The sequence below is a fragment of the Saccopteryx bilineata genome, chromosome 6 (genome assembly GCF_036850765.1).
Source record: "Saccopteryx bilineata isolate mSacBil1 chromosome 6, mSacBil1_pri_phased_curated, whole genome shotgun sequence".
Classification (NCBI taxonomy): domain Eukaryota; kingdom Metazoa; phylum Chordata; class Mammalia; order Chiroptera; family Emballonuridae; genus Saccopteryx; species Saccopteryx bilineata.
Genome location: NC_089495.1, coordinates 144,907,248 through 144,916,581, shown reverse-complemented (window position 1 = coordinate 144,916,581; position 9,334 = coordinate 144,907,248). Strand labels below are relative to the sequence as shown.

Sequence of the window (9,334 nt, the reverse complement as noted above, 5' to 3'; positions counted from 1 at the left end):
TTAAAAGGAGATACTGGAGATGATGTCAGAGTAATGGCGTGGTAGGAAGTGATACCGATAAATCTCCCCCCAAACTCAACAAGATCTTCAACCAGAAACAGAAAAACCTATCCTTGGAGCCTCCAGATGTTTCGCAATACACCCGAAGGTATGGTTGAGCGAAAAATTGGCTAAATATATAATCAAACCCCAAAGGAAATAGGGAGTAAGAAATGCTCCGCCTTCCTCACTAACCTAAACAGGGTGGCTTTCACTGGGAACTGAGAATATAGAAACTAAGGCGGGCAAAGGGGGTGAATAGATCCAGGTCGTGGCACAAACAGCCGAACCAGGCTGTAGCATGAAGATCCAAGCCGAGGAAAAACTGTTCCTGTGGCAACCCGGGCAATACAAGCTAACACTCGCACCAAACCCAGACAAAGAAAGACAAGTGGGGCAGCCATTTTCCCCAATCCCCTAGTTGGCGTGCGCAGATAGTGAGCAAGAGATTCCTTCCAAATCCCCAGGAGTGGGCGCCCTTGTTGTCCCACAGAGAGGCAGAGTCAGAGGCCTTTGTGTGGGCCGAAAGCGGAATCTCTGGGCCGCCCAGTGCCCTGAAAAAGCTGTGCACGGGGAGGGAGTGAGAACTAATTCCAACGCTGGAGCTTTTCCGTGCGGACAGGGGTTTCACTCAGACGGTGAGGCGGCCGGCCTGATATCCTGGTCTGCGCGCACAGATAGTGAGCGAGAGATTCCTCTGAGTGCCTCGGCAGTGGGTGCCCATGTTATCCCACAGAGGGGCAGAGTCAGGGGCCTTTGTGTGGGCCAAAAGCGGAATCTCGGGCCGCCCCAGTGCCTTGAAAAAGCCGTGCACGGGGAGAAAGCGAGAGCCAATTCCAACGCTGGAACTTTTCCGTGCGGGCGGGGGTTTCACTCAGAGTGTGAAACTGCTGGCCTGATATCCAGGTCTGTGCATGCAGATAGTGAGCGAGAGTTTCCTCCAAGTGCCCCAGGAGTGGGCACCCGCCCGTGTTACCAGACAGAGTGGCAGAGCCAGAGGTCTTCGAGTGGGCGGAAGCCCCGCCTGATTATGCTAGCAGCTCTAACTTACTGAGCCTTACCCAGAGACCTGTGCTGAGTGGGAATAGAGTGGGGATTTGCCAGCTCTTTGAGCCTCTTACTATCCAGGCAGAGGCAGCAGCAACCCCATAGCTGGATTATCAGGCTACTAATTGAGGAAGGAAAGACTAGGAGACAGGCTTCAGGCACACGGACTCTCTCACTGGCAGAGCCTATAAATGCTAATGAGCCTCGACTGCTAACGAGACTAAAGCACAATACATGACATTGCCATAGAGACTTATCAACTGCAAACCTCTACCTGAGCGTGCCAAAGGGGCAGAACCCAGGGTACAGAGTCACCGACCAGGAAGAGGGAGAGAAAAGAAAAAGCAAGAAGATAACCTCTCAAAATCAAAAATAATCCGCAGACTTTATAACCTATCTCATTTTATTATATTTGTTCGTCTGTTTCTCTTATCTTCATTCTCGATATTTTTTTTTTCCTCCTCCAATTTGGCCGTTTAACTCTCTGCCAGTCTTACTCTCTCCTCTCCTTGAACTACACTACCCATAAGTGTTACATCTCCCATTATCTTTTCTTTCCTCTTCCTTTCTCTCTATGAGGGTTGCACTCCAAAACCCTTAACTCTCTCTCTCTCTTCTCTTTTTTCTTTTTTCTTCTTTTAGTGGTTCCCTCTTTTTTTTCTCTCTCTCTCTTTCTTTTCTCCCTCTATATTAGTTTCTTCCTTTCTCCTTTACATCTCCTCTCATTCAAACCTCAATAACAAACAATATCTTATCTGGGACTCAAACTTATGTTTGTGGCATTTGGGGGGGTTTTACTTCACCTTTTTAACACACTAGCAGTGCTCCCATCCCTGGATCTCCATTTTATCTAGTTCTTGTTCCACTAAATACAATAGTATTTTTTTAATTTGTCCCCCCATTTTCCTGTTTCCCTCTTATTCCTCTCATCATAACTCTTAGTCAACCAACACCTAAAAGCAAATCATTTAATTCTTGACCCAAATTTTTTTTCTTATTTGCTTTTTGTGGGTCCATACCCCTTTTTTTTTCTTTTTTTTTTTTTTGCCCCTTTATTACATCTCCCCAATTCAGGCCCTCCATTACAGGCATTGTTTGTTCTATTTAGTACAATATAATTCACAGTTCACCACAAGATTTTCTCAAGAAAGAGGGGAGAGGAGAGGAGAGGAAAAAAGAGGGGTGCAATAATTTCCTTTTTTAAAATTTTTATATTATTTTATATTTCTTTATTTCATTATTAATTTTTTTTAAAAAAACAACTCTTCGATTTTTTTATTTTTTTAACTTTTTATTCTTTTTTTATTCATTTTAGAGAGGAGGGGGGAGAGAGAGACAGACAGAAACAAAGGAGAGAGAGACAGGGGGGAGGAGCTGGAAGCATCAACTCCCATATGTGCCTTGACCAGGCAAGCCCAGGGTTTCAAACCGGTGACCTCAGCATTTCCAGGTTGACGCTTTATCCACTGCGCCACCACAGGTCAGGTAACTTTTTATTCTTTATTAAATCTCATTAATACTATCAACAAAACCACCCTCAGATGCCATTAAGGAAGAGAAAATAAAATATCATGGATAAAAAAGAAAGAGAGGTAACACAGCTAGATGAGGAAAAATCTATGGAGAAAAAATTTAATATATTGGAAACATTGGAGCTAAATGACAGAGAATTTAAGACAGAAATCCTAAAAATCCTTCGAGATATACAAGAAAACACAGAAAGGCAATTTAGGGAGCTCAGAAAACAACTCAACGAACACAAAGAATATATTTCCAAGGAAATTGAAACTATAAAAACAAATCAAACAGAGATAAAAAAACTCAATTCACGAGCTGAAAAATGAGGTAACAAGCTTAGCTAGTAGAATAGGCCAGATAGAAGGTAGGATTAGTGAAATAGAAGACAAGCAACTTGAGGCACAATAGAGAGAAGAAAGAGACTCAAAAATTAAAAAAAAAAAAATGAGATAGCCCTACAAGAATTATCTGACTCCATCAAAAAGAATAACATAAGAATAATAGGTATATCAGAGGGAGAAGAGAGAGAAAATGGAATGGAGAACATACTCAAACAAATAATAGAAGAGAACTTCCCAAGCCTATGGAAAGAACTAAAGCCTCAAATTCAAGAAGCAAACAGAACTCCGAGTTTTCTTAACCCCAACAAACTTACTCCAAGGCACATTATAATAAAATTGGCACAAACCAACGGCAAAGAAAAAATTCTCAAGGCAGCCAGGGAAAAGAAGAATACAACATATAAAGGAAGGCCCATTAGATTATCATCAGAATTCTCAACAGAAACTCTACAAGCTAGAAGAGAGTGGACCCCAATATTTAAAGTCCTGAAAGAGAGGAACTTTCAGCCACGAATACTATACCTATCAAAGCTATCCTTCAAATATGAAGGAGAAATAAAAACATTCACAGATACAGAAAAGATGAGGGAATTTATCATCAGAAAACCCACACTCCAGGAATTGCTAAAGGGGGTTCTCCAATCAGATACAAAGAACAAAAAAAAAAAAGCCACAAGTAAAAGCTCCAAGAAGAACACAATAAAACCAAATTTAAACTGTGACAACAACAAAAAGAAAGGGGGGGAGAGGATGGAGATTAACAGTAGCAAAGGACGATGGAGTGCAAAAGTACTCACAAAATAGTGCACTACAATAAACAGGGTAGGAACCCTTTTCATTACTTAAAGGTAACCACCATTGAAAAAACCACCACAGAAGCACATGAGATAAAAAAGATAGCAACAGAGGAAAGATATATGGAATACAACCAAATAAAAAGAAAAGATAGAAAAACGAAAGAGAAGGATCAAACAAGACACAAAACTAACAGAAAGCAATGTATAAAATGGCAATAGGGAACTCACAAGTGTCAATAATTATACTAAATGTAAACTGATTAAACTCACCAATAAAAAGGCACAGAGTAGCAGAATGGATTAAAAAAGAAAATTCAACTGTATGCTGCCTACAGGAAACTCATCTAAGTAACAAGGATAAAAACAAATTCAAAGTGAAAGGCTGGAAAACAATACTCCAACCAAATATCCAAAAAAAAGCAGGTGTAGCAATACTCATATCTGATAATGCTGACTACAAGACAGCAAAAGTACTCAGAGACAAAAATGGCCATTTCATAATGGCTAAGGGGACACTGAATCAAGAAGACATAACAATTCTTAATATATATGCACCAAACCAAGGAGCACCAAAATATATAAGACAGCTACTTATTGACCTTAAAACAAAAACTGACAAAAATACAATCATACTTGGAGACCTCAATACACCGCTGACAGCTCTAGATCGGTCATCCAAACAGAGAATCAACAAAAATATATTGGCCTTAAACAAAACACTAGAGCACCTGGATATGATAGACATCTACAGGACATTTCATCCCAAAGTGACTGAGTGTACATTTTTCTTCAGTGTACATGGATCATTCTCAAGAATTGACCATATGTTGGGCCACAAAAACAACATCAGCAAATTCAGAAAAATCGAAGTTGTACCAAGCATATTTTCTGATCATAAAGCCTTGTAACTAGAATTCAACTGCAAAAAAGAGGAAAAAAATCCCACAAAAATGTGGAAACTAAACAACATGCTTTTAAAAAATGAATGGGTCAAAGAAGAAATAAGTGCAGAGATCAAAAGATATATACAGACTAATGAAAATGACAATATGTCATATCAGAATCTATGGGATGCAGCAAAAGCAGTGATAAGAGGAAAGTTCATATCACTTCAGGCATATATGAACAAGCAAGAGAGAGCCCAAGTGAACCACTTAACTTCCCACCTTAAGGAACTAGAAAAAGAAGAACAAAGACAACCCAAAACCAGCTGAAGAAAGGAGATAATAAAAATCAGAGCAGAAATAAATGAAATAGAGAACAGAAAAATTATTAAAAAAATTAATAGAACAAGGAGCTGGTTCTTTGAAAAGGTCAACAAAATTGACAAACCCTTGGCCAGACTTACCAAGGAAAAAAGAGAAAGAACTCATATAAACAAAATCCAAAATGAAAGACCACAGATATCATAACTATATACAGAATTATTATAGAATACTATGAAAAACTGTATGCCACTAAATTCAACAATCTAGAAGAAATGGATAAATTCCTAGAATAATACAACCTTCCTAGACTGAGTCAACAAGAAGCAGAAAGCCTAAACAGACCTATCAGTAGAGAAGAAATAGAAAAAACCATTAAAAACCTCCCCAAAAATAAAAGTTCAGGCCCTGATGGCTATACCAGGGAATTTTATCAAACATTCAAAGAAGACTTGGTTCCTATTCTACTGAAAGTCTTCCAAAAAATTGAAGAAGAAGCAATACTTCCAAACACATTTTATGAGGCCAACATAACCCTCATACCAAAACCAGGCAAGGATGGCACAAAAAAAGAAAACTACAGACCAATATCTCTAATGAATACAGATGCTAAAATACTAAACAAAATACTAGCAAATCGAATACAACAACATATTAAAAAAATAATACATCATGATCAGTGGGATTCATTCCAGAATCTCAAGGATGGTTCAACATACGTAAAACGGTTAACGTAATACACCATATCAACAAAACAAAGAACAAAAACCACACGATCTTATCAATAGACGCAGAAAAGGCTTTCGATAAAATACAACACAATTTTATGTTTAAGACTCTCAACAAAATGGGTATAGAAGGAAAATATCTCAACATGATAAAGGCCATATATGATAAACCATCAGCTAACATCATATTAAATGGCTTTCCCCCTTAAATCAGGAACAAGACAGGGTTGTCCATTCTCTCCACTCTTATTTAATGTGGTACTAGAGGTTCTAGCCAGAGCAATCAGACAAGACAAAGAAATAAAAGGCATCCATATCGAAAAAGAAGTAAAGGTATCACTTTTTGCAGATGATATGATCCTATACATCGAAAACCCCAAAGAATCCACAAAAAGACTACTAGAAAAAATAAGCCAATACAGTAAGGTCGTAGGATACAAAATTAACATACAGAAGTCAATAGCTTTTCTATATGCCAACAATGAAACATTTGAGAACGAATTCAAAAGAATAATCCCCTTCATGATTGCAACAAAAAAAAATAAAATACTTAGGAATAAACATAACACAGAAGGTAAAGGACTTATATAATGAAAACTATAAACCATTGTTAAGGGAAATTGAAAAAGATATAATGAGATGGAAGAATATACCTTGTTCTTGGTTAGGAAGAATAAATATAATCAAGATGGCCATATTACCCAAAGCAATATATAAATTTAATGCAATTCCCATCAAAATTCCAATGACATTTTTTAAAGAAATGGAGCAAAAAATCATCAGATTTATATGGAACTATAAAAAAACCCGAATAGCCAAAGCAATCCTAAAGAAAAAGAATGAAGCAGGGGGCATTACAATACCTGACTTCAAACTCTATTATAGGGCCACAACAATCAAAACAACATGGTATTGGCAGAAAAATAGACACTCAGACCAATGGAACAGAATAGAAAACCCAGAAATAAAACCACATATATATAGTCAAATAATTTTTGATAAAGGGGCCAACAACACACAATGGAGAAAAGAAAGCCTCTTCAATAAATGGTGCTGGGAAAACTGGAAAGCCACATGCAAAAGAATGAAACTGGACTACAGTCTGTCTCCCTGTACTAAAATTAACTCAAAATGGATCAAAGATCTAAACATAAGACCTGAAACAATTAAGTACATAGAAGAAGACATAGGTACTCAACTCATGGACCTGGGTTTTAAAGAGCATTTTATGAATTTGACTCCAAAAGCAAGAGAAATGAAGACAAAAATTAATGAATGGGATTACATCAGACTAAGAAGTTTTTGCTCAGCAAGGGAAACTGATAACAAAATAAACAGACAGCCAACTAAATGGGAAATGATATTTTCAAGCAACAGCTCAGATAAGGGCCTAATATCCAAAATTTACAAAGAACTATTAAAACTCAACAACAAACAAACAAACAATCCAATAAAAAAATGGGAAGAGGACATGAACAGACACTTCTCCCAGGAAGAAATACAAATGGCCAACAGATATATGAAAAGATGCTCATCTTCTTTAGTTATTAGAGAAATGCAAATCAAAACTGCAATGAGATACCACCTCACACCTGTTCGATTAGCTATTATTAACAAGACAGGTAATAGCAAATGTTGTAGAGGCTGTGGAGAAAAAGGAACCCTCATACACTTGGTGGGAATGTAAAGTAGTACAACCATTATGGAAGAAAGTATGTTGGTTCCTCAAAAAACTGAAAATAGAACTACCTTATGACCCAGCAATCCCTCTACTGGGTATATACCCCCAAAACTCAGAAACATTGATATGTAAAGACACATGCAGCCCCATGTTCATTGCAGCATTGTCCACAGTGGCCAGGACATGGAAACAACCAAAAAGCCCATCAATAGATGACTGGATAAAGAAGATGTGGCACATATACACTATGGAATACTACTCAGCCATAAGAAATGATGACATCGGATTATTTACAGCAAAATGGTGGGATCTTGACAACATTATACGGAGTGAAATAAGTAAATCAGAAAAAACCAAGAACTGCATTATTCCATATGTAGGTGGGACATAAAAGTGAAACTAAGAGACATTGATAAGAGTGTGGTGGTTACGGGGGGAGGGGGGAGAGAGAGAGGGAAAGGGGGAGGGGGAGGGGCACAAAGAAAACTAGATAGAAGGTGACAGAGGACAATCTGACTTTGGGTGATGGGTATGCAACATAATTGAACGTCAAGATAACCTGGACTTGTTATCTTTGAATATATGTATCCTGATTTATTGATGTCGCCCCATTAAAAAAATAAAATTATTTAAAAAAAAAAAAAAGGAGATACTGTGAATGGCAAGGATGGCTCTTATAAATGCTCTACTACCCGGTTCAGTTTACATCCAGCCTGGCACTTCGTCTCTCCTGCACTCCCTGCCCAGCACAGGCAGTGGAGAGCACGCAGGTTTGTTGTCAGAACACCTAGTTTTCAATTCTCAGTTCAGAAATTCAGTACACTTAAGCTCTCTCTGCCTCAAGAAGAGTGGCATGCAGACCCTGGCTGGGTGGCTCAGGGATAAAGCACTGACCTGACACATGATCGCAGGTTTGATCCTGGTCAGAGCATATATGAGAAGCAATTAATGAGTGCACAACTAAATAGAGCAATGAGTTAGTTGATGCTTCTCTCTCAAATCAAAATTTTTTTTAAATGGCATGCCAATATCTTGCACACTTTTTATAAAAATGATGTATCCACCACCTATTTGTGTTCAAAATTGTATCTATTACTATATAATGTTAGAGCCCAACGCATCTCTGAGCACCTCTAGTCCAATCTCTGATCTTTCAGAGGCGGAAACAGGACCTGAGATCATAAAGGACCTGCCTAGATGTCCTGATGGTTTGAGGATCCCTTGTAAACCTGCTACCACGCTGCATCCGCCCCACCACTTCTCTTTCCAGATGTCACCAGACATCCTGAGGATCAGCTCCAGTGCAGACACTGTCATTGACATCTTTTTTTTTTTTTTTTTGTATTTTTCTGAAGCTGGAAATGGGGAGATACAGTCAGACAGACTCCCGCATGCGCCCGACCGGGATCCACCTGGCACGCCCACCAGGGGGCGACGCTCTGCCCCTCCGGGGCCTCGCTCTGTCGTGACCAGAGCCACTCAAGCACCTGGGGCAGAGGCCAAGGAGCCATCCCCAGTGCCCGGGCCATCTTTGCTCCAATGGAGCCTCGCTGCGGAAGGAGAAGAGAGAGACGGAGAGGGGAGGGGTGGAGAAGCAGATGGGCGCTTCTCCTTGTGCCCTGGCCGGGAATCGAACCCGGGACTTCTGCACAGCAGGCCGACGCTCTACCACTGAGCCAACCAGCCAGGGCATCATTGACATCTTACTTGCCCTCCCGAACCTTTAGTTAGCTCAGCACTTCCAGGGCCTTTCTGCCTTCTCTCAGCCCTGGGGCATCAAGTCTGTCTCATGAGATCTTTGTCTCAATTTCAGCATCCCCCAGGGTTTCATCCTAGGCCACTGTTTTCCTCATTCTGTGGAATTACATTTCCATTTTCTATACCTCCTATGATACTGACTCTCAAATTGGAAGCCCCAGCCCCGAGCCCTTTCCCCAAGCTCTGGACAATGAGCATCAACTGGCTGCTCAACAGATCT

The 9,334-nt window shown here is 39.7% G+C and overlaps 1 non-coding gene across 1 annotated transcript; it reads right to left on the bottom strand.

Moving 5' to 3' along the window:
* Positions 1 to 8,971: 8,971 nt before the first annotated feature.
* On the bottom strand, positions 8,972 to 9,047 carry TRNAS-GCU (transfer RNA serine (anticodon GCU)). Its single transcript has one exon. It is a non-coding gene; the product is annotated as a tRNA-Ser (tRNA).
* Positions 9,048 to 9,334: the final 287 nt, after the last annotated feature.